The sequence below is a fragment of the Pan paniscus genome, chromosome 1 (genome assembly GCF_029289425.2).
Source record: "Pan paniscus chromosome 1, NHGRI_mPanPan1-v2.0_pri, whole genome shotgun sequence".
Classification (NCBI taxonomy): Eukaryota; Metazoa; Chordata; class Mammalia; order Primates; family Hominidae; genus Pan; species Pan paniscus.
The window spans coordinates 192,932,022-192,958,640 of NC_073249.2; the positions used below are offsets into that span (position 1 = coordinate 192,932,022).

At 42.9% G+C, this 26,619-nt stretch overlaps 1 protein-coding gene and 1 long non-coding RNA gene across 6 annotated transcripts in view; one reads left to right on the top strand and one right to left on the bottom strand.

Annotated features, from left to right (window-relative positions):
• Window positions 1–26,619, top strand: part of CSMD2 (CUB and Sushi multiple domains 2) — a 643,453-nt gene that overhangs the window by 262,918 nt on the left and 353,916 nt on the right. The gene's annotated exons all lie outside the window — the stretch shown is intronic.
• On the bottom strand, window positions 9,020–24,290 carry LOC103785108 (uncharacterized). The gene is made up of 7 exons (XR_008620411.3): window positions 23,959–24,290; window positions 23,444–23,581; window positions 18,863–18,991; window positions 16,106–16,286; window positions 12,222–12,293; window positions 9,665–9,909; window positions 9,020–9,393 (listed from the first exon to the last, which is right to left on the bottom strand). It is a non-coding gene; the product is annotated as an uncharacterized LOC103785108 (long non-coding RNA).

The window sequence follows — 26,619 nt, forward strand, 5'->3', positions numbered from 1 at the left end:
GGGAGCTGAGGTATTTATACACCAATTCCTGAAAGCCATTGAATGAGGGCTGCTCCTGAGGGGTTATTAATTCCCTAGCCCTTCCAGCCTGCTGTGCACATGGGCAAAGTGGCCTAGCATTGGGGGAAAAAAGCCTTCGAGCACAGGGATGCAGACACTGGGAGCTTGCAGTCAGCTGGCCCACTCTGAAAGATCGAGTGTTACAGGAAGGACACTGGCAGCACCTGCTACAGGTGTACATGTATGAAAAGGCAGTGTTACTGACAGAGCTGTAACACTGGGGGCCTAGGCAGCTCTGGAGTAAGACCCAGCTCATTAAAAGTGACCCTTGGAAGGACCACCTTCCCTTCAGCCTTGGGGAGCCACTGAAATTTGAGTGAATCCACAGAAACCTGTGGTGTAGGCAGTGGTCCTAGCAAGCAGGCACAGAAAAAAAGAAGAATCCATTATCCAGGTGGCCCCATTAACAGTAATCCCCCTGTCCTTGTCACCACTGTCAGACAACAGCTGTAGACCCCACATCGGGATATGTTTGATCTCCTGCCCTTCTACCAGGCTGCAGCCAGTGAGCAAGAAGACTGCCTCAAAGTCCAGTATCAGCCACCCCAGCATCCTGGAAAAAGGCATGGCTGCCTGCTAGCTTGGCAATTAACCACTGAGATGTGGAAAATCAGGGCTATGAAACTTACTTTGTATAGCCACAGAATGGTAAGTTCTGTGGATTTAGGTCACACACACACTCATACAAACCAATTATTCACTGGAATGCAAGACAGTCTGCTGTCAACATTCAAATATTTTTGGAAAGTTTGTATGTTTCTGGCTGTGCTCTGAGTGAAGTCGTGCTTATTTCACAAGTTGTAGGCTGGGAGATGAAGTCACAAAGAGCTCATGCATAGCTGAGCAGGAACTCCCACTTGGGGGCTTTATTTAGATGTGCCCCAGCATTCCCTCCATCGCTCTCTTGAACTGCCGGGAGAAGTTTCAGAGCTCAGCCTGGGGAGGAAGAAAAGGGCTCAGAGTTCAGATACATTCTTCTCTATGTAGGTGAAAGCTGCTTTGTGCTTCACTTCCCCATCCTTTCCCCTCTCCTATCCTCTGCCTGAAAGGCCCATGGGAAGAGGCCAGGATCTGGACTCAGATAAACCAAGTTCCACTGGGCAATCTTAGGCAAGTGACTAATCTTTCAGTGCTCCTAGCTGCAAAATAGATAGAATAGTGCCAAAAATTGTGCTTACGAGGTAAGTAGCACAGAGCAAGTGCTCAATGATAGCCACTCCCCCTACTTTCTTATAAGTAATTTTAGCTCCCTTTCTGTTTTAATTTCTTTCCCCTCCTCTTCCATTCAGATTGTACCAGGCAGAGCTGTGACCCAGATGTTTCTAGTGATGTGGGAATTGGATGGATGCAAAGCATGATGATCCATTCACAGTCATAATCAAGCATCTTCAATTTATTATACACATACTATTATGCTAGGAAATCCCATTAATCATTTTTGATAGGATAACATGAACCCTTTCACCAGACCTGTTTGCTCTTGAGCCTGTCTGCATTTGGTCACTCACCTCCTACGAATGCACTCAAGTTGGTGCTGAGGGCCCAGGGATGCCCAGCCTCACTTTCTACTTCAAAGTCACCCAACCAGACTCAGAGGGAAAGAGAAATTATTTTACTGAATTTGCTTACAGCAAAAAGTAAGCAGAACTTTAAAAGAATAAAGAGTATTAGTAGCACAATTTGCAATTGCAAAAATAAGAAACCAACCTAAGTGCCCATCAACCAACGAGTGGATAAAGAAAACGTGGTATATATACCCCATGGAATACTACTCAGCCATAAAAAGGAATGAAATAGTGTCTTTTGCAGCAACTTGGATGGAGCTGGAGGCCATTATTCTAAGAGAAGTAGCTCAGGAGTGGAAAACCAAATGCCGTATGTTCTCACTTATAAGTGGGAGCTAAGCTATGAGGGTGCAAAGGCATAAGAGTGATATAATGGACTTTGGGGACTTGGAGGAGAAGATTGAGAGGGGGTTGAGGGGAAAAGACTACATATTGGGTACAGTATACACTGCTCAGGTGATGGGTGCACTAAAATCTCAGAAATCACCACTAAAGAACATGTCCATGTAACCAAAAACCACCTGTACACCCAAAAACTATTGAAATGAAAAATAAATCAATAAATTTTTTTAAGATTAAAATTTTTAATCCTATTTTTATTTTCAATTTAAAATATCCCCCCATATGAAATTAAATATGTCTGACATGGTGTCCTCCAGTTTGCCAAAAGCTAAATGACTTTAAATGCAAATTATATTTTATTGAAAAACTCACAAGTGTATATACTATAGTTGTCACAAATATACATATTTGTGACAAAAAATAAATTTCCCTTTTTTTTTGATGGTGTCTTTAGGGTTTTCTTTTTATTATTATTATTATTATACTTTAAGTTTTAGGGTACATGTGCACAATGTGCAGGTTAGTTACATATGTACACATGTGCCATGCTAGTGTGCTGCACCCATTAACTCGTCATTTAGCATTAGGTATATCTCCTAATGCTATCCCTCCCCCCTTCCCCCCACCCCACAATAGTCCCCAGAGTGTGATGTTCCCCTTCCTGTGTCCATGTGTTCTCAGTGTTCAATTCCCACCTATGAGTGAGAACATGCAGTGTTTGGTTTTTTGTCCTTGTGATAGTTTACTGAGAATGATGATTTCCAATTTCATCCATGTCCCTACAAAGGACATTAACTCTTCATTTTTTATGGCTGCATAGTATTCCGTGGTGTATATGTGCCACATTTTCTTAATCCAGTCTATCATTGTTGGACACTTGGGTTGGTTCCAAGTCTTTGCTATTGTGAATAGTGCTGCAATAAACATACGTGTGCATGTGTCTTTATAGCAGCATGATTTATAATCCTTTGGGTATATACCCAGTAATGGGATGGCTGGGTCAAATGGTATTTCTAGTTCTAGATCCCTGAGGAGTCACCACACTGATTTCCACAATGGTGGGACTGTTACAGTCCCACCAACAGTGTAAAAGTGTTCCTATTTCTCCACATCCTCTCCAGCACCTGTTGTTTCCTGACTTTTTAATGATCGCCATTCTAACTGGTGTGAGATGGTATCTCATTGTGGTTTTGATTTGCATTTCTCTGATGACCAGGGATGGTGAGCATTTTTTCATGTGTTTTTTGGCTGCATAAATGTCTTCTTTTGAGAAATGTCTGTTCATGTCCTTCACCCACTTTTTGATGGGGTTTTTTTTTTCTTGTAAATTTGTTTGAGTTCATTGTAGATTCTGGATATTAGCCCTTTGTCAGATGAGTAGGTTGCGAAAATTTTCTCCCATTCTGTAGGTTGCCTGTTCACTCTGCTGGTAGTTTCTTTTGCTGTGCAGAAGCTCTTTAGTTTAATTAGATCCCATTTGTCAATTCTGGCTTTTGTTGCCATTGCTTTTGGTGTTTTAGACATGAAGTCCTTGCCCATGCCTATGTCCTGAATGATAATGCCTAGGTTTTCTTCTAGGGTTTTTATGGTTTTAGGTCTAACGTTTAAGTCTTTAATCCATCTTGAATTAATTTTTGTATAAGGTGTAAGGAAGGGATCCAGTTTCAGCTTTCTACATATGGCTAGCCAGTTTTCCCAGCACCATTTATTAAATAGGGAATCCTTTCCCCATTTCTTGTTTTTCTCAGGTTTGTCAAAGATCAGATAGTTGTAGATATGTGGTGTTATTTCTGAGGGCTCTGTTTTGTTCCATTGATCTATATCTCTGTTTTGGTACCAGCACCATGCTGTTTTGGTTACTGTAGCCTTGTAGTATAGTTTGAAGTCAGGTAGCATGATGCCTCCAGCTTTGTTCTTTTGGCTTAGGATTGACTTGGCAATGCAGGCCAAAAAAAAGAGCCCACAAAAAAAAAATTTAATTTTAAAAGAATAGGCCGGGCACGGTGTCTCATGCCTGTAATCCCAGCACTTTGGGAGGCCAAGGCTGGCAGATCACGAGGTCAGGAGATTGAGACCATCCTGGCTAACATGGTGAAACCCCGTCTCTACTAAAAATACAAAAAATTAGCCAGGCGTGGTGGTGGACGCCTTTACTCCCAGCTACTTGGGAGGCTGAGGCAGGAGAATGGTGTGAACCTGGGAGGCGGAGCTTGCAGTGAGCAACGATCGCTCCACTGCACTCCAGCCTGGTGACAGAGCCAGACTCCATCTCAAAAAAAAAAAAAAAGAAAGAAAAAGAATATGTATATTCTTTTATATATATTTAGATCCCCACAAAAGCAGACAAGTATTATATTTTTTATTTCCATTGTAAACATAAAGCATGGTCATTAAAGAAAATTTAGAAAATCGAAAAAAACTGAATAAAGAAACTCTATGCATGAACATTTTGATTCATTTCTTTCTTTTTTTATATAGGTATGGCTTTGTTTTTAAAGAGCTGTGTTCATAGAGTATTGTGTGAGTGTGTGTGTATGTGTTTAAGTATATACCCACTTTTTATTATAAGAGCAATTTATACTCTTTGTGAAAAATTCAAAGCATACCTGAGAGTACAGAATAAAACGTTTAAGTCGTCTATGTGTTAAATCCCTACCCTAATTCCATTGTCTTCCCTAAGCATTATTAAGTTGGTCTATTAGCCTAGGCATTACACACACATGCGCCGGCGCATGCACACACATACACACACACACACACACAGGATAGGAGGTGAAACATAAACATATTATTCTAAAGCTTGTTTTTATTCTCTTAAATGTCTACGTTAAATATGTTTCAATGTCGGTATATATATATGTCAGCCTCATTTTTTTTAACAATTTCCCTAATAATTGCATTTTTCACTATTTCAAATAATGTTATAGTTAACATCATCATGAATATATCTCAGTGCACATTGGAGCATTAATAGGATAGCTTTCTTTAAAATAGAATTTCTGGGTCAAAGTATACATTATTTTTAAATTTAGACTCTGCTAAAGTGTACTCCAGAAAGACTGTGCCAATTTCATGTTTCCATCAACCATGTATAACAGTGGCTATTTCCCTAACTCTTTTCCAAATTAAAGTTTTGTTTTTATCCATCTCAGTGGGTGAAAAACATTCTTCCAATTATTAGTGTAGTTAGTAATCTCTTCATATGTCCATGGTCACTTTTATTTTCTGGATTGCCTGTTCATATTCTCTACCCATTTTTCTATCAGGTCATGTTTGTTTTTCCTATTCATTTATAGGAGCTCTTTGTATATTTTTAACATGTATTAAAATCAATATATGTTGTAAAAAGGTTTTATCAATCAGTAGCATGTCTTTTAGCCTTACTTTGTTGTCTCTCACAGCATAAGTTTTATTTTGTGTGTGTGTGTTGAAATCAGTTGATCTTGGCCGGGCGCAGTGGCTCACACCTGTAATCCCAGCACTTTGGGAGGCTAAGGTGGGCAGATCACAAGGTCAGGAGATGGAGACTGTCCTGGCTAACATGGTGAAACTCCGTCTCTACTAAAAATACAAAACAAAATTAGCCGGGCGTGGTGGCGGGCGCCTATAGTCCCAGCTACTAGGGAGGCTGAGGCAGGAGAATGGCATGTACCTGGGAGGCGGAGCTTGCAGTGAGCCGATATTGCGCCACTGCACTCCAGCCTGGGTGACAGAGGGAGACTCCATCTCAACAACAACAACAACAACAACAAAAATCAGTTGATCTCCTGATTTGATCACATAAAACTTCTCAGTTTTGTGTCTTGGTTAGGAATACCTTCCTGCTTGGAAATTATAGAAATAGTCTTCTCTATTTATTCTGGAACTCTCAGAATTTTTATATTTTACATTTAGCTATTTAATCTGTGTAAATTATATTTTTGTACGAGGTTTGAGCTATAGATCTAGCTTTATTTTAGTTATAAATGAATAATGAATTAACTCCAAACCTGTCCTTTCTGATTTGAGATAGTCCTTTCATCATAAACTGAGTTCAGCTCTATTCATGGTTCTACAACTGGACTTTTTCTTCTATTTTATTTCTCTGTTAATCTATTTCTGTGTCATAATTGTATCATTTGAATTTTGCCATAGCTTTGTAATAATTTTTGTTTTCTACCCAGAAAAGACTTCCTTCATTATTACTACTTTGAAAATATTTGTTGACAATTCTTGTGCGTTTACTTTTCCAGATGAATTTTAGAGTAAATTTTTCAGATTTCTCCCAAAGAAATTTCACTGTGACTTTCGTTGAAATTTCACTGAATTTGTAGATTGATTTGGAGAGAATTAACATTTTTACAGTAGTGAATATTCCTATCCTGGACGATGGTATGCCTCTTATTTTCCAGGCCTTTTTTAATGATCTTGAATAAAATTTTATAGTTTTCATCACGTAAGTCTAGTGAATTTCTTGTTAGATTTTTTTCCTAGGTCCTTTTATAGTTTTTCTTGTTATAGTGAATAGGGCCATTTGTCACTGCATTTTTTTTCTAGTTGCTTATTGCTGGTAAATAAGAAAGCTATTGATTTCTGTACATTTCTTCTGTAACCAGCCATCTTACTGAACTCTCTCATCAGCCCTAATAGTTTTAAAGTTGATTATTTTAGATTTTCTAGATTAGACAATCATATTAGCTGCAAGTAATATAATTTTATTTCTTCTTTCCCACATGGATTTTTTTTTTGGCTTCTTATGTGACTGCTGCCTCCAGAATTATTATATTAAAGAGGAGTGATAGGTTTGGCAGCTCTAGAATTTCTGAATAAGAGGGACTTAAAGGCAAGCATAGCTTTTACTAAATTCTATATTACAGATCAATAAAAACAGCAAAATTAGTTCTAGAGTTTTTTTCTCCCATTATATAACATTAAGAAATTATGTGTTCTTCTTATTAAGTAGTGTTATTTTTTAAAAACTCTGGAGTGATTTGGAAGGAGCGGATAGAGGTTGGAGAGGAAAGTTCTCTAAATGGAAACCCCGGTGGCTCTGTAACACCATCGCTTGATGAGGCTAAGTACAATTTTGTATCCTGATTATTCTGCACTTATAACATTAGCATTTTCTCTGTTATTATAAACCCTTGACCTCAAAATATTCATTAAGTGGATATATCACAGCTTACTTAACCATTCCTCTTTCTGTGAACATTTAGATGGTTCCTAGTTGTTTATGTTATAAATATTGCTGCAAGGAACATTTTTGTGTGCAAAGCTTTTTTTTTCTGAATTTATGATTATTTCTTTAGGAGCAATTCCCAGAATGAATATTTTTTAAGATACTTGATTCTTATTGCCAAATTGTTTTCTAAAAGCATTTGATCATTTTACACTGCCACAGTATGTGAATGTCTGAGGAAACAGACCTTTTAAAATTAAGGATTATAAAATATGTCATAGAAGAAAGAGAATGGACTTTGGAGTCAAAGAGATGGGTTTGAATTCTGATTCCTCCACTGAAAAATGGTCGTATTTAAATAAATTTAAAAAAAAAAACCTCTGAATCTCAGTGTCCCCTTCTGTAAAATGTGCAGCTAATTCTTCTTCAGTCATGCTGAAGGCTGAGTGAGAACAAACTAGTGATGGCACTCAGCACAAAGTAGCTCTAAACAAATGGGAGTCACTTTCCCTTTATTTGGACTGTTTTCAGAGGTTTTATTTTCTAAACAGCTTTGGAGACTTCCCCTGAAAAACATGCTGCAATTAGGAATGACTTCTGTCCCTTAGCCGAGGACTGTCTGCCAAGGGGAAACCCTTTCCTGCGGCTGGCTGCTGGCCCCAGCTGTAAGCTCTGAGATCTGTTATGCAGAAGAATTTCCTATCGGCTGCCCACTGTGCCCCACGCTGTGTGCAGGCCACACATGAACCTCTGCTCTGTGCTGGGGCAGAGGAACGAGCAGCACTCAGCATTCCCGGTGAAAACAGTGGCTGGGGGCTTCCAGAGAGGCCATCAGCTTCTCCCCTGATTCCATAACTGGATTCTTCTTTTCTGACATTGCACAGAGCAGGGTGGTTGTCATCTGCTCCCATCTCTTGGTTGCCAAGTCCTGCCAGTTCTGCCTCCTAAGTATCTTTCCAATTTTTCCCTTTCTCTGCAACACCAGTACGCCCGACTTTGTTCAGGTGCTCTCACACCTGGAACACTGAAGCAGCCTCCTGCTTGTCTCCAGAATTTCTCCCTCCTGCCCATCCTCTATTCTGGTCCAGTGTGACCTTTCTAAACCAAATCTGGCTGTGCTGTTTCCTTGCTGAAAACCCTTTGATGGCTCCTGTCACCCATGGAATATAGTCCAGAGCCTTAGCTCAGCATCCAGTATCCTCTAGCTATCTGTCTCTCCTAAGTTGTATATTCCACTCATGCATTCTTTTATTCAGAAGACATTTATTAAGTATCAGCGACCATAAGAATTGTATTCATTAACACTTTTTGCACCCTTTCTAGGCACTTTGGGGCCGGGCCAAGCACTTGATATGCATAATCTCTCTTAACCCTTTTAATAACCCTATGAGGCTGGTATTATTTTCATTCCCCTTTGACACATGAGGAAATTGAGCCCAGAAAGTTAACCTAGCCTGCCCAAGATGGCTCAGCTAGGAAGTAATAGAGCCAAGACTTTGTCTCCCAAGCCCATGCTCTTAACCACTCACCAATCCCAATTTCTTTCATATATATTAGGCCTGAGAATACCTATTAGACTAAACTGGTGGTATCTTTCTCCATACATATATTTTGTAAGAAATATGGGCACAGAATTCATACTACTTAAAAATTACAGAGCTTGCTGCCAACCAGACACTGGCATAGGAATTTGGCAGATTCTTCTCCTAAGTGCTCCAGGGCTGACCACAAGATTCCTTCCTTGAACCCCAGATCCCAGAACCCCTATTCCTGCTTCCTCATGTGGTGCCCATGCTTGGGTTAGTTATAATTTCCCAGGAGGGACCCCTGCGTTTCTCTCTGGACCAGCCCTATGGGGTATGTGGTGGGCACTCAATAACTGCACTGAATTAAATCGGATTGAATTGAACCAAATTGAATTCACAGGCAGATATTCTCCAGCAGTGGCTGGGACTTAAGTTCATTGTTGTCTTAATCATCTTGTGGTAGATTGCATTGCCTCCTCCATAAACCAGGCTAAGCACTTAGGTTTTCGAGAATAGTATATCTTAAGGGGTTTCCATTCAAGCAGGGTAGCTCTTCTGCATAGGCCACTGGAAATAGGTCTGAGTTGTGCGTGTTCTTTGACGTAGTTTTCTGATATGTCTCGGAAGTCAAACAATGTGGGCTTAAGAATCGTCCGTACTGCTTACACTGCTGCGTGACCTTGGGCAAGCTACTTAACCTCTCTGGGTCTCTGGTTCTTCATCTGTCTGTCCCATCAGGATACTGTGAGAATTAAAATGAGGAATTTAATGTGAACTCTTACTATGCACAATGCATAGTAACAGAACACAGCTTTTGGTAATAATTATAACAGTTGTTTTTCTTTCCATGTCTCTCCTGTCCATGCTGAATTGGACAGTGAGCTGGATTGGGAGCAGGGACAATAAGGAAATGACAGAGGCAGAAATCAGAAAGCATGGTCTTAAGTGGGGCTTGGTCAGCCTAGGGCTCTGGACAAAGAGGGAATTCTTAGCTTCTATGCCTGGGAAAGTACCTGAAGGATATGGAAAATTGAGAGAGGATGAGCCTGGAGAGATAGATGGAGGCCGGACGATTCGTATTTTATTCTGAAGGCAATAGGAAACCGCTGAAAGGTTTACAGCAGGGGAGTATCATTATCAGCTTTGCATTTTTGAAAGACCACCCTGGCTGCTGCTGGAGAACAGGATGGAAGGATGGATGCAGGCACAGACACAAGCTGCTCGTTGTTGCAGTTGCCCAGGTGAGAGATGATGAGGCCTGAATTAACACAGACAGTATTAGTGGAGACTGAGAGGAGGGAGAGGTTTAACAGACTTAAAAACAGCATCATTTGGTTAGCAATGCAATTAACCTGAGGGACAAAGCAGGAGGAGGAATAAGATGGCTGTCAGCCCTTGGTTTGAGTGGCCAGTGTGTGGGATGGCAGGAAGTGGCAAAGGGGGTGATGGCATCTTAAGTTTGAGGTGCCCCTGGGATGCCAGAGGTAGAAGGATGTAAGGATCTAAAGTTTTGGGGAGGAGTAAAGGTTGAAAATAGATGTCTGGGAGCCATCAGCTTAGGTGTGAGGAGAGAGCTTACAACTGGGACACAACAGGGAAAAAGGGAGGATGAGAGGACAAGAGGACAAGAGGACAAGCAGAATAAATTAGATTATTAGGACTTCCTGGGAGCCTAGACTCATCCACTAGAGAGGGTGGGCATGGAGTTGATTGCGCTGACATCCAGCATGTCAGGGAAAGCCCTGGGAATTTCACTGTGTGTCCACTGTGTGTCTGCTATGGTCATGGGAGGCCCTCTAGCTTCCTGCCTGGCCTAGAGAGTCCCCTGAATTCCAGTCTGTTGCACTGGCCCATGAACCCCAGCCCCGCCCTGCCCAGCTTATCCTCCTTCTAGGGCTGACCCTCTCCTTCTAACTCCTTCTAAGTTATATTGAAGAGCCCTGGTCTTCATTGGCCATTCCCAATCTCTTCCAAGTCCAAATTCCATAATAAGAGGGAAGGCTTCTATCTGAGAGTGAGCAAAAGAAACACCTTGAAAGTGGGGCCTTGTTTCCCAATTCAAGGCATGTGTCCCAGGGATCATATGGGTCTTTGACTGTAGACTCCCTGAGAAGGCTTGGAGAGTTCCCATATGTGTTAAGGCCTTCTAACTTCTTGGCTCCATGGATACTTCTCTGAACTAAACAAATAAAAGTGTCTAGATTTCACACTCACAGACTATAACTCGGTTGATTAGGAGTTGATCCAGAAATCTACATTTTCAATACTCACCCTAGGCTATCTCGATACAACTAGTCAGAGACCACCTTGGAGAAATACTGACTTAAAAAAAAAAGGCAACTGTGAGGGGACTTAACATCTAACAACCATCCACAATTTGCCCTACTATTGACATTTCATTCAGTCCTTACTAAATGAGGTGAGGTAAATGTGTCATCGTTTATTCTAGAGGAAATCATCTGAGGCTCGGAGATATTTAGCAGCTTGCCCAACTACACACAGCTGGTTGCTGGCAGATTCAAAATTGGAAGCCCAGGTCTTTTTTACTCCACAGCCTAAGACATATACCAATATCTCACCTACTGAGAGGAAAATGGCACCTGTTTTTGGGTAGCTAAATGTCCATTCTATGGAAGAAAGTTTAAATAACTGGCAGAAACTGAACCAATGGGTAGTTTCAGGAGTCAAACCTTGACTCAGTGCAAAGATCTTTGTAATAAAATGGAATAGCTTCCTTGGGGAGACCACTGGAAGAGTCAAGGAGGGGCTGGACAAACACCAGCCTCCAGCTGGTGTGGTAGAGAGAATTTATGAAGTAGGCTGGAGTACATGACTCTGAATCCCTTTCAAGCCTGTGATGAGTAAGATATGGAGCTTTGATAACTTGATTGCCTGAATTTGGTGCTCCTGTTGGCTCTAGACTGCATCTGTAGTCACAAAGGGAAGAAAAGGAGGAAGAGAAGGGAAGGAAAGAAGGAAGAATGGAAGGAAGAAAGGAAAGGGGGAAGTTAGCTAGTAAATTCAGGGTATGAGGATTGAGAAAACTATGGATCCTGAATCTTCCATTCTTTATTGAGTAATTTCTTAACTAGGAAACAACTGAGAAAACATGCTGTGACCTCAAAGAGATAGGTACCTCCATTTTCCTTTATGGATGATTGAAGTGTATGCCCAGTGTTGACCTCTGCAGTGAACTCATGGCATTAATGGGGAATCCTCCTTGAACCAAATTTTAGAGAAACAGGCAAGTTTTCACATGTGCCCTTATCACTAATGCCAGCCTAATGCCTGATGCTACAAAGGATTAACAGTCAATAGAAAGGTAGATATGTTTCATTTCTCTTTGGTCTGAACATTCTCAAGTGGGAAGAGTCGTGACATAGGCAGCTTTAGAGAAAGTATGAAATTACAAATGTTGTCCATTGACAGCCTGTCCTTTGAAGCTGTCTCATTAGACCATCAGTCTTCACCTACATCACTTTCAGTCCTCCAGACTCAATTACCTCTGGCCACCCCACTCCCATCTCCCCACTGAAGTTCTGCCATTGCCCCGTGGATACCAGTACTCACATTTGCCTCCAGTTCTCCATCCATAGCTGTTTAATCTTAGACAAGTCACTGAACCTCTTAGAACTTCATGTCCTGTTGGTGGGATTATAAATGGCACAACTTTTTTGGAAGGTAATTTTCATGGTAGGAATTAAAACGTGAAATGTGGATACCACTTTTAGGGATTTATACCAAGGAACTACGGAATAGTGAGAGGCTGGTGCAAAATGATATGTGCAAGGATGTTCACTGCAGCATTATTTATTATAATGGGGAAAAGGAAACAGTATATGTCCAATATTCATGGTTCTATAAACTGTGGCACCTGTGGCTGATACAACACATGGGGATTAAAATTATAATTTCAAAAACTTTCGAATAAATTTGAAAATGCTTAATATAGGATATTAAGTAAAAAAATCAATATGCAAAACTGAATATGTACTTTAAATACACAGTACTAATGCATTTTATTATTTATGTTCTTTTGTATTCCTAAGTTTTATAATAAGCTTATATTACTTTCTGCACACAGAAAAATAAGTAAAAGTTAAAATATATTTTGAAAGCTCCCACCACCTACAGGATTAGGAACAAATTTTCTAACAGAAGATTTTATAATCCGACTCCATCTCAACTCAGCTCCTTCATTTTCTGTCACTTCCTCCCCATCATCTTCAGTTCCCCACACCATTCCCTCCCTTGCACCTTGCTTTAGCTACCCCACGCTGCTTGGCATTCTATAAACACACCATAACTATGCATACTGCCATGCCTTCATGCTTCCTTCTTTCCCTAGCCAAAACGACCTTCCCCACATTTTTCAAGAACTAATTCAGGCATCTCCACTTCTTCCTTGACAGTTAATTATTTCCTGCCCCTTTCTCCTACAGTTTTTATATACTTAATAATTACTTATTTAGTAGCTGTTATTCTCATTTTACTTTTCTTCAACATTTGTGGGAACCCCAAGGAGGGAAGACTGACTGTCTCAGAGGATCAGGAAAGGATTCACAGAGGAGGGTTGCAGGAAAATGAATAGGAGTTTGTCCACTAGACAGAAAGACAATAAATGCCCTGACAGAACTCCAGAATGAGTTCCCAGCTTGTATCTATTTCTCTCATAACTCTTTTCTCCCTGCGTAATGTGTTGCTTATGGGTACATGTCTCTTCCCTACCAGCGAGGTCATTAAGAGCAGAAAATGTGCCTTGTTTGCCTTGCGGTGTTTAGCACAGTGCCTGGCACATACTGGGCATCATAAATATATTTCTGTCCCAGAGCATGAAGGTCCAAAAATAACAATACAGTAATTACCTTTCTCCTTGTTTCAGGGTGAATGGGGGAAAAATCATATTCTTATTGTCACTTATCACTGGTTTCAAGTATGAGCCCAGAGATGCTGAAAATGCTTTATATTTTGCTAATTTGAACGAAATTGAAGAAGTTGTTCCCTTGGTAGGTCTTAAGAGGATATTCTGCAAAATTTGTACTTTATTTGAGTATAAGAATTGTACCAATATGAGCTTTGCTTCCCCTTTAAACAGCATGCCACAAGAATGATGCCTTTGAAATAAATCCTGTTTGAGTAATGTTTCTCTTGGACTCATAAAATCTTTATGGAAATCTTTTCTCATCTCATAGACTATGAGAAGAAAGAGAGAGCCAAAACCACTGAGCTAGAAGTGAAGAGCACAGTCTTTTCTCATATGTGGGTCACACTTTAATGTAAATAGTTTTTAAATGCAAATCCCATACCGACTACACATTAGCTCAAAAATCCTAGCTCTGTCCAAGTGCTGAATCTGTGAGTTAAGATCTCTTAATCTCTGATTAAAGAGTAGGTGGTATGGAAATGTATCCATTCAGATAGAAAGTTTGAATGTATTAAAAGATCCAGTAATAGCCATACTAGGGATAAGAACACAAATGCTGGCAGAAATAAAAACAGCTTTATGTCCTCCCTCAAAAAGAGAGAGAGAGAGAAGCAGTAAGTTGGCAGAGCTGAGCTCTCAACCCAGCTATGCAAAGGGGCACTGACTTGGGAGCCATACACTCATTCAGCATACATTTTTGGGGTGCCTGGTATATAATAGGCATTATACAATGAGATTAAATTAGATAAATCATCATCTTTGGTCACTATGAGGTCACAATCAGTGTTTGCTCATCCACTGACTAGCTGTTAACTTTGAGCAATTTACTTAACCTTTCAAGCTTCAGGTTTTTCATTTTAAAATTTTGGATAATAGGATCTTACTAGATTACTGTGCAGATTAAATAAGGTAATGTTTACAAAGCACTTTGCATAGAACTTAACATATTATAAACTCTCAATGAGTGTTACATATTAGTATCAGGTGTGATGCGCTATGCTAAATTCTTTATATTCATGGTCTCATTTGTTCTCTCATTTGCTCTACACCTGTCACCTTGAGTAGGTTTTAATTCACCCTTTACACGGACAAGAAGGAGGAGGATCAGAAGAATGTGGTTTGCTAACTTGCCAAGTTCATACAGTTAGTAGTGGGAACAGCATTCAAAGCCAGTTCTTTCTTCGTCTAAAACCAATGCTCATGATTATAGTGGTGGTGGTTAGAGCAGGAATGGGGGACAGACACCAATGCTTGCTATCAGCCACCCAATATTGTAAGACAAAATCTCCTACCCTCATCAGGACTGGCATTTTTGGGAAGGCAAAGTCTAAGGGAATGAGGTGGTCACAGGACTCAGGTATTTGTGTGACTTTCAGGTCAGGGACATTTGTGGGTTAATAGATATGGGGAAGATAAATCCCAACCCTTGGGAGAGTAGGCCCAAAGTCCATCCATCCAGGAAGAGTTTCACAAAACTGCTAGCCCATGGGGGAGCAAGAAATGGGACCAGAGATTGAAGCAGACCAACCAGACAGATGGGCCACACTTAAGTGGAGTGGTTAATGATCAAGGCTGCAGGGATTCCAGGGACTAAATCCCTGGCTCCTGGAATCTTAGTGGGAGATGGTGGGGAGGACAGCAGACTATTTCCAGAATCCACTTGACAAGTGGGAAAGGGGCTCATAATGAATTTCCTGCTGGAGACAATTGTCACTGGGACAGGGCAGGTTGACCCTGAATATGTGACCAAGCAAAGGCTGAGCAAAAGCTGGCACCATAGAAGCCACCAACTCACACATTCCAGTTGGAACCTCCAGCCGAGAGAACTCTTTGATTGTGTTGGTCTGCATCCTGTGGCTTAGGGACAGTGGGAGTTCTGAACTAGTGACCACACATTGTTACCTTGGTAAGAAGAATGTGCTTTTTCTTTTTGTTCAAGAGCTTATGATTCAGTCCTATGGATTCACATAAATAGATATTCTCTTTGCTTTACTACCTGTGGCAAATAGGACTACAAAGCACAATAGCACCCCGTCCCCCTCCCCAGGGCTGTCCCATAAACAGTGGGAGTTATCTGAGTTCCCTTGATTGAAATTGGAAAGGTCATATCTCAATAGTATCTTTAGGGCTTGCTTTTCCCATTTGTGACAATCTTGGACTGTCCTCAGGCCTCCCTAAGGTGTCCTTCCAGCTCTGACCTTCCAAGGGTGTCTTTCGGACACAGAGAGTTTGGCCAGCCTTCAAGCAGGTAAACAGATCAATGAGGGCTGTTCACTGAATTGTGCTCCTGGGCCTCTACTGCTGCTTTCAGCCCCTGCTGCCACTGTCAGATCAATGGGGGGAGCAGATGGCTGTGCTGTGTCACAATAATGGCTCCTTTGAAGAGACTTTGCTCAGTCCTTCTCCTGTAAGCTAGGGAGGTGAGGGGCAGCTGCACCCAACACCTGGCAGCTCAAGGGAGGCCCATGTTGGCTTCTAATAAAAGCAGCGGGGGTGTCTGGAATGGACCACGTGTGGGTCTCCCACTCACCTGTGATGCTGTCTGTCCCCGTCAGAGGGGAAGTGTGGTTGCTCACATCTCATGTACATCTAGCCCATGTGGTGCTGGCCTCATCGTCTACTGAAGCTGAAGGAAAGCATGTTGTGTCCAAAAGAAACAAAGCAGGATTTTCAGCTTGTTTGCAGTAACGGCCTCACGGGATGGCTCCTGGCTTAGGAATCAGAGAATTTGCTGAACAAATACATGGGGCAGAAAGTGCTGAAAAGCAACTCTCAGATACTACATGGTCTATTCCCCTTCTCTCTGCTTGGTCCCAAATGGTCACTCCAGACCCTGAGTCTGCCTGACCTTCAAATCCAGGAACCCAACTCCCAGTTTCCACATCTCTTAATTCAAACTATCAAGAGAGAGAATCTGATTGGCTCCACTCATCAGTCGAGTGTCCACTCCTTGTCCAATCAGCTGCAGCTAGAAAGGGGCAAGCTCAGCTTGTACCAGTATAGCTGCAGGAGCCCCTCCCTTCAGCAGCGCAATCCTGAAGAGAGGGCAGGGGCTTGGCAGCAACCCTGGGCATATCTTCTACATTAACTTAACATCTCTCTCTTCTCTGTGGTCTCTCTCAGAAAGTAATAGGGAAAAGTATTCTTTTCAATTTGCCCCCTTGAGCTACACAAAATAATACAGACTAAGGGCCTGGCATTCAGTGAAGAGAACTTGAGAGCAATTTCGGGGTGTCTTTACCACTACAGTATTGTCTATCTGCCTTTCACAGTCTGCAAAAGGGAGCTCTGTAAATACCAGGGATTTTGTGATTATTATGAATCCTCTAAGCAGCTAAATTTCCCAAATTCTCAGAGTTGTAATGCCTTGGGATTTAGAGATATAATTAAGAACAGATGAGCCTCACAAAGGTTGATGGTGAGGATCTGGGATTGCATCAAGCCACAGAGAGAATTTTGCTGTGAGTTCCAGGCCCTCATCTCCCCCAGTGCGACAAGGGGGACAAGTCCAGTGGGACAAGGACTGGAGGGGGTGATGGCACACAGGACCTCTGTTAACAGAGCCATTGGGCCCAGGAATCCTGACCTCTCATTCTCCCAGAACTTGTGACACAATCTATAAACCCACTCAACAGGTTAGGAAGAGGCAATGCTGAGTCAGCCCTGGGCTGTGCGCCATAGCCATCCTGAACAGCTTTCTGCCATTACAGGATAGAATAAGACCAGCCAGGTCTGGCCCATTTCCTCTCAGCAGCCATTTGCCTTCTGCCCACACATCGATCTTGCCAAAAGAGGGCTTGTGCTGCAGCATTGAGTCATTCTCCTACCCTCTTTAGTTTATACTCATTTTTCAGGCTTTTCTCTGACTCTACTACTTACTGAAAGGTGTAGAAATACTAATAAGGCAATACTATGTTTTATTTGATCTATAGACTGCAGCAACCTGAATCTATATTATCTGTCATGCCAAGAATGTTTTGACCTTCTAAAAGGAAATGAATGCTCTCCGGACCAGAGCCAAGCAAGCAGCTTAGACCCATTCACAAGCAAAAGTCTGGGGCCTTGAGAGTTCCAGGGCATTAAATCACCATCAGAATAAGACTAGGGTTTTGAAGCTCATGATCTGGAGCACTTAGAGTGGGCAAGGAGCAATGACCCCACAGCTACTATGACACATGGTAGAGTGTGGGTGCTGCAGCCGGGATGCCTGAGTTCTGCTACTTGATAGCTGTGTGACCTCAAGCAAGTCGCCTAACCTCTCTGTGTCTCCATCTTCTCACCTGCAAGCCACAGGTTATAAAGGGTGGCTGTAATAGATGAGTAAATACATGTGAGGGACTTAGAACAGTGCCTGGCGTGCAGTAAATACTCAGGGCAGCATCTGTGTCCCAAGTGGTACGTAAGTTCTTTATGCCATGTCTTCTCATTCTATTCCCATATGACCCTGAGAAACAGCTTTTGGTGTTGCCATTATACATAAGAATAAAGTGAATTTCTCATGTTCGACAAATTGCCCAGGGCCACATGGCTAGTAAGTAGCAATGACAGATTCCTAAGGTGGAGATCTCTGACTACAAATCCTGTGTTCTATCTCTTGACCAGTTCCCCTCATGGTCAGGCTGGCTTCCCATAATTACAAACTCTCCCCTTTAGTTCCCTCTGTTGTCTCTTGATGCTCACTTGACTTTCAGGGACTCTGGAATCTCTGCTGCTTCCCAGCTGTGAGACAACTAAGACCAGGCAATCTGTCTTTGCCTCAATTTCTTTATTTCTGTAAACTGGCATAGTAACAGGGCCTGCTGAGAAGGAGAACAGCAGCCCCTGATGGCTGCAACCTGGCCTGGCACTATCAGTAAGGCCTTTTGCTGCCGAGAGCTGGCCTGGCACCTACACCTAGACCTTGGGGTTCTCCTGTTGACCATAAACAGTTTCACTGAATGTCAATGCCGGACAAGACCACTCTAGGACCCTGATAGATGAAGACAAAAACAAGACCATTTCAACATCATGAATTCAGACAAAAACAAGAACATTATTCAAAATACAAAGATGACTTAACAGCCCCCCTCCCTCTACCTCTTGGCTGATGTGAGTGATGGCTGCTTCTTTACCAATTACAACTCTTATCTTCCTTCATTCCTTCTGCCTTGTAAATAAAATTTATGAAGTACCCAACCAGAGAATTACACCTACCTCCAGTCTCCAATCCAGGGCAAAGCTCTGCTTCCTTGAACCCTCCCCCAATTAACTAACACAAGCCCGAATCCTACAGTGAATTATTTCTTACCTTCTTACTGAGACACTGCACAGCTCCCTGTGGTGTGCATTCTCCCTCACTGCCACCAGTCAGCAAACCCAACTTTGTTCAACTACAGGGAGGTCCATGGTGGTCATTGGCCGGGGTCTGACACTGCCTCTAGAATTATACGTGATGATATCTGGAGAACACTTAGAAATAGGGCCTAGTCCATAGTAAACGCCCAATACATGTCAGTCATGAGCATGACATTTATTATAAGAAATACCCTTCCTCTTTGGACAGAGCTAAGGAGCATACATTTGCTCTCACTAACCAGCCCCCTTCTTTTCTGAAGTCCATGCAGTTCCCCCGCCCCTTATGTTTGCCCTGGGCACTGAAGCATTCTCTTTTTGCATTTCACAGATCTTCACACTGCAGACCTCAAACCTAGAAAAATCTGTTTTGCCCATGACATTGGAGGCTGTTGTCTGCCCTGTCTTTGGGATCCCAATGAAGGACATCTTCTCAGGGTATTTAGACAGCATAGAGGGGTGGGAGCGGGGGCTAGATGAGCAGTGGACTGATGATCAGGCCTTGGCGGCCCTTTCCCACTTCCTGGCAGAGTAGATACTTTGCACATGGAAGTTCCCTCACCCACTTGCCAGGGCTGTGCGGGCCAGAGGAGCCTGGCCAGATTCTTCATCGCAAATGTACTCGCAGCTGCATCAGTGAGGGACAGCCCCAGGGACCACAGAGTTCTTCCATGCCCACTGCTGCTAATTACAGATAATACATTAAAAATACAGAGCCGCATCTGTTCGTTGTAACATGGGTATCGAGGAATTTACGTGGTTTATAATGACAGAGTGTGGGGAGAGGAAAATGCTGATTCTGTCTAGGAGCCAGAGGCACAGCTGTGGGCAAAGAGCTGGAGGTGTGGTTTCTGGTGCCCATCAAACTCTCTGGGTGCTAACCAAGCCCTCCCTTTGAGACACCCAGGGATAGATCCAGGTACTTATCTGGAAATACCAAGCTAGGTAACATAACCAGTCAAGCACAAAGTGGATGTCCAGATGCCCAGGAGGCCTTCTGGCCCACATGCAAAATACATGTCCCTTCCACACACAAAATACAAATACTCTGGTATTTGCAAAGAGTTCTTGAGAGAAGGGAGACACAGGACAGAAGAAAAAACATGCTTCTCATGATTCAATTGTTCATTTTCCATCAAACATGAACTGAGCACCTAACCTGCTGTTCAAGTTGTCTGTAAAATGGGGTGTTTAAAGTACCGCTCTCATTGAATGTTTTTCTTAAGTAAAATAATTGCATTAAATGGCTTCAAACAGTACCCAAAGCATCTAACACAAGCCCAAATCCTGCAATGAATTATTTCTTACCAGGTATGATGTAGGCATTCAATAAAAGTGTGCTATTATTATTCTACTCCATGTGACGCATTGTGTTAAATTTTAGAGCACTGTGATGAATAAGGCAAGATTCCTTCCCTTCTCTACCAGTTGCAGGGACAAACAGTTGCTATAATGTGCTGTGCATTGGGATGGCATTGTATGAACTTACATAAGCTATTATGGGAACACACAAGGGAGTTGGAGCATCAAAGACAGCTTCCTAGAGGAAGGGATACCTGACCTAAGTCTGTAGAACAGTTTGAAGTCTACCAGACCTAAAAGGTAGGAGAGATGAGAAGTATGTGCAAAGGCCCTGGGGAGGAGAGAGTGTAATGTTTCTGGGGAAAATGCAGTGTAGCCCGACCTTATGGCAGGTGCGTTAGGTGTCTGTTGCTGTGTCACATATTACTCCAAAGCTTAGTGGTTTGAAACATTTATTAGCTCATATTTTCTCTGTGTTAGGAATGTAAGTGTAGCTTAATTGGGTTCTCTGGCTTAGGGTTTCTCATAAGGCTTCAATCAAGGTGTCCGCTAGGGTGGCAGTCATCTCAAAGCTCAACTAGAGGGGAGGACAAGCTTCCAAGTTTCTTCACATAATTGTTTGCTGGATTCAGTTCCTCAGTGCTATTGACCAGAGACAGCCCTCAGTTCTTCTCCAAAGGGAAGCTTTCAACCCAGCTGCTTCATCAGAGCAAGCCAGAGAGGAGAGCCAGAGAGAGAGGATAAGACAGAAGTGACAGTCTTTTATAACCTGATATGAGAAGTGACATTCTATCACTTTTTCTGTATTCTATTCTTTAGAAGCAAATCACTAGGTCCAGCCCACACACAAAGGGAGGGGACTGCACAAGGACATGAATACCAGAAGAGAAAGAAATTTAGAGTCATTTCTGAAGCTGCCTATCACAATCTACCCTCTGGCTCTCCAATGATTCTTGTCCCTTCCACATGCAGAATACATGTCCCTTCCACACACAAAATACAATCATCCTTCCCAAGGTCTCTAACATCTCCTCCCGTGGGAGCACCAACTGAAAGTCCAGGATCTCATCATCTAAATCAGGTGCAGGTGTGGATGAGGCTCTTGGGTATAATTCCTTAAGTACAAGTTCTAGAATACTGTTACTACAGATTTGGTGATTTGAAAAGCTAAGGAGATAAATTATCTGCCCCCCATATGCCCAACATACAATGGCAGGTTAGGTATAGAGGAATGACTATAAACACTGCTACTCAAAGGGAGGAAAATGTGAGGAACAAAGGCGTCACTGGTCCGTAACAATTTTGAAATCCAGCCAGGAAAAGACTGCAAGTTTCTTGGTTAGGTTTCAAAGCCTGGGGATAATTCTCCATGACTCTTAGCTCCACCTCCTAAGCTCTTGGTTCTTCCCTCTGAGTAATCCTTCCTTTTTCACGAAAGGAAACCTGTGTTTAAAGCTGACTTGTTTTCTCAGCCTGTTTCCTGCTGAGAATTTTAGGGGTCCAATGGCCTCATTTTATTTTGTACTGTCTCTGTTCCTTTCTATCCCAGCTGTGTTTCTTCTCATAGGTTTTCTCAAAAACTTTCTGGGTCTTCTGTAAATTGCACTGAGATTCCCTCTATTACACAAAAAACAAACCCACAAATTTCTTTGAGAACTAAACACTTTTCAACCTGAGCCTCTTGAAAAGATGGCCAAGGGACAGCCCTTTTGCTTCCTAGAGTCCCTATGGTTTGATCTGGAGGATCTATGAGGCCTACCCTAATCTCTTTAAAGGGCCTTTGTATGACTGAATAATACCATGATCTTTTGATCTTTCTGAAGTCTTAACCAAAGGCCCACAGTCACACCCACAGCTTTATCTCAGACCACCATTTCTTGCTCAAATGCCATTTCTTAATTTTAGCACCTTTTGCTGACTTGGGAGACTGAGAATTTTCAAAACTATCAGGTCCTGGCTCACTTTAACTTTTTTTTTCTCTCTTCTCACATAAGCAGTAAGAAGAAATTATTTTCAACACTTTGCTTGGACATCTCCATAGCTAGATCCCTAAGTTTATTAGGTACATATTTTGCTTTCCATGTAACTGCAGACAATAGTGGCACTAAGCTTTCTGCCACTACCTAACAAGGATGTCCCTCCTCCATGATATGGTTTGCATGGGTCCCCCAAATGTCGTGTGCTGGAAAGTTAATCCCCAATATGGTAGTGTTGAAAGGTGGGGACTTAAAGAGGTGATTGGATCATGAGAACCCTGTCTTCATGAATGGGTTAATCCATCCATGGATTAATGGGTTATCACAAGAGTGGGACTGGTGGCTTTATAAGAACAGGAAGAGGCCAGGCATGGTGGCTCGTGCCGTAATCCCAGCACTTTGGGAGGCTGAGGCAGGTGGATCAGGAGTTCGAGCCCAGCCTGGCAAACATGGTGAAACCCCATCTCTATGAAAAATACGAAAATTAGCCAGGTGTGGTGGCACACACCTGTAGTCCCAGCTACTTGTGAGGCTGAGACAGGAGAATCACTTGAACCCAGGAGGTGAGGGCTGTAGTGAGCCGAGATCACGCTACTACACTCCAGCCTGGGCAACAGAGCGAGACTCCATCTCAAAAACAAAACAAAAGAAGAGAGACCTGAGCAGGCACATCAACATGCTCAGTCCTCTCTGCAGACAGTCCTCACCAATAAGAAGGCTCTCACCAGATGCAGCCCTTTGACCTTGGACTCCTCAGCCTCTGTAACTGGTAACTGTCAAATAAATTTCTTTTCTTTACAAATTACCCAGCTTTAGATATTCTGTTACAGGCAATAGAAAATGGACAAAGACATTCTAGTTTCCAATAACATGTTCATCACTTCTTTTAAGCCCCCACCAGCTGTATCCTCAAAGTCCAGATTTCTACAGTGTCTTCAATTGTCTTTGAGGCAATTGAAGATTTCTCTAACAAGCTTCTCAGAATACTTCTCACCTCTGCCCACTGCCTGGTTCCAAAGCTATCTCACATTTTTAGGTATATGTCATGACACTATCCTTCTCTCGATGCCAAAATCTGTACTCATCATTTCAGTTTGTAACAAATTATCTGAAGCCTTAGTGCCATGAAACACCTATTAGTTTCTATGGGTCAAGAATCAGGTACAGTTTAGCTGAGTCCGTCACAAGGCTGCAGTAAAGGTGTCCACTGGGGCTGCAGGCATCTCAAAGGGGAGTGATCCACTTCCAGGCTTACTTACGGTTATTGGCAGGGTTCAGTTCCTTGCAGGCTGTTTGACTGAGGGCCTGAGTTCCTCACTGGGTGTTGGCCAGAAGCCACCCCCATGTTCCTTGCCACATGAGCCTCTCCATAGGGCAGCTTTCAGCATGTCAGTTTGCTTCAAGTGAGAGAGAAGAGGCAGAGAGAGCGGTCACAGCCTTTCATAGCCTAACATCAGAAGTGAAATCCTATCACTTTGGCCACCAGGTCTAGCCCACACTCAAAGGGAGGGGATTACACAGAGTGTGAATTTCAGGAGTTGGGGATCACTGGGAGCCATTTCAGAAACTGCCTACCACAGTGAATATCAGGGACAGCACAACTAGCAATGCCCCAGTGGCCTGATTATGCCATGTCAGACTCCCATAGGTGATGGACAACCACTGAAATATTTCACCGTTGAAGGGGAGACATAGAAATGTCACCCAGCAGCCTGAACAGAGAAAGCATTGGAAATGCAGCACTGGGTAGGGAGAGCTGTTGCAATGCAACTACCTCAAGGGATGGCCTCATAATGAAATGTTCATTGTGTCACTGGTAATCCAACCCAGAGGTCAGGGCCAACCTGAAGGGTCGTATCCCCTTTGGGCCCTGGGCCAAGCTTTTTCTCCTGCTTGAAGCTATCTTCTTGTGTGCTGCTCTTGCCTTTTGAACCCATCCTTTAGAGACCAAGGCAGGCAACCCCGTTCCTAGGGCACTGCTTATGCATCAGATACCACTTAACGATGATGTCCCAGGCATTTCATTTATTCCCTAGCACACCTAAGGGGCAGGTACTGTTTGATGGAAGTGTGACAAGTGGTCACATGATAGGACAAAGGGGCATCAATGCCTTTGTGACCTCATCCTGGTGACCTCACCCCATCCACAGACCTGACTTCCTATCTTAAAGGCCCAGGAATTGGACATTTTTTGCCCTCAAATAATTGATGTTTTAGTGGAAGCTAAAACCAAGATTCCTATGCTGCTGTGTGGCCCGGATGCCAGTTGATTGTTTTGCAACTGATATCAACTTCTCTGTTGGAATTTGAGGGAAACCCAATAAATAAATATACTTATTCCCCTCTCAAGTGCAGAATCAATTGGCAGATGCAAGAGAAAAACAGATGAGGATCAGCATGTCACCTTTATTACTGATGAACTGATTGGAGAGCTGTCTGAATATGCTCTGCAGCTAGGGAGATGGGGAGAGAGAGAAAGGGAGAGTGGGGAGGGCTCACTGAGCATGGTCTGCTCCTCCTCCCAAACCCACCAGCCAGATGAGCCATGCCTCCTACGCAGAGTGAATGAGGGGCTACAAGAAGGAGAATTTGTCTGTGGTCCTGGGACCAGGAGCATCAGTATCACCTGGGAACTTTCAGAAATGCAAATTATAGATCCAACTCCCAGAAATACTAAATCAAACTCTGGGGGTAAGGCCCGGCAATCTGTGTTTTAATAAGCCCTGCAGGCGATTCTAACACAGGCTTAAAGCTGAGAACCACTGGCCTTTTGGGAGTTGTTCCCCACAAGGCCCAGGAAGAAGTATTCCCCTGGAATATTTTGCCACCCGTGCCCACCCATTTCCTCCATTTCCTGAGAAAACATATCTCAGAGATAGGATTCACAGTTCCCACATTTGGTTTTTAGCTTCCAGCTGCTCCAAGGAATACCAAGTGGAGGCTTCTCATTATCTCCCTTCTTTCCTAAGGGAAAAAATGCCATGGATTTGGTGTCTTCTTTCTTGCAATCCTTTAGAGGGGCAGGGGGGTAATCCCCTTGTTGGCACTAGATAGTCTCTGAAGACCCTAGAATCATGAGTAACACAAAGTCAAAGATGGAAGCACGTGGTTCTCCACTACTGAAATCTCTCTGTGGCTCTCAGTTGCACTTAGATTTCCACATAAACCCCTTGCCAAGGCCTTCACCCTTCCAAACACATCTCGCCCATTTGTTCACACCTCCAGTTGCTCCGGCCTCCCTCTGTCCCTCTAATATGCCAAGCTCGCTTCTGCAAGGACCTTTGCACTTGCTTCCCTGCTGCTTGGAGGACTCTTCTCTTACACCTTGGCTTGTCTGGCCCCTTCTTGCCCTTTAAATCCAAACCCAAATGCCAGCTCCGCAGAAAACTTCTGACCATCCATTTCAAGTGCCCTCTATCCTATCTATCATCATTTATCTCATTACCCACGTTTATTTTCTAGTGAGTACTTTACCCTATCAAAAACTGATTCGATATATGTATTTGTGTTGTTTGTTTGTTTGTTTGTTAAGATGGAGTCTCACTCTGTCACCCAGGCTGGAGTGCAATGGTGCAATCTGGGCTCGCTGCAACCTCCACCTCCTGGGTTCAAGCAATTCTCCTGCCTCAGCCTCCTGAGTAGCTGAGATTACAGGCAGGTGCCACCACACCTGGCTAATTTTTGTATTTTTAGTAGACATGGGGTTTCACCATGTTGATCAGGCTGGTCTCAAATTCCTGACCTCATGAAACACCCACCTCGGCCTCCCAAAGTGCTGGGATTACAGGTATGAGCCACCGCGCCTGGCCTATTTGTTGTTTTTTTAATTGTCTGTCTCTCCTCACCAGAACGTGAGAGATGAGGAACCTTGTTGTATTCCCAGCACCAGAATAGTTGCTGTTATATTGCAGGCATAAGATTTATGTAAATATCTGTTGAATGAATGAGTAAGTAAATTAATGACTACATGAACACAGAAAAACGGTTGAGGAGAGAAGGATCAGAGTTGAGTGATTCAGTCATCAAGATGGTGATGGGCCTGCCTTCCTCTTCTCAAGGACAGGAGCACCTGAGGCCAGCTGAGTGGGCCTGGAATGCTGGCACCACACCAGATTGTCCATCTACTTTTTCTCTCACCCATTATCTTAGGTCCAGGCTCCCCCAACTTCTCCTCCTCCTTCCCTCCCTCTCTCTCCATTGTCATTACATCACAGTCATTAGAAGCCAGCAGATTCAGACCCTCCTATTGTCTTTTTCATAAAGGACTGTTAATGGAGTTAGTTTTCAGCAGGGGAACTGCAAACTCTTGTCAAAACTCTGACTTGGCCACCCACATTCACATAATTAATCACACAGGAAACCAGAAAGGGGTGGCATGAGAGCTGGGGCCTAGCTGTGTGGGGGCCCTCTTTCCAGAGAGGATTGTGGTACATCA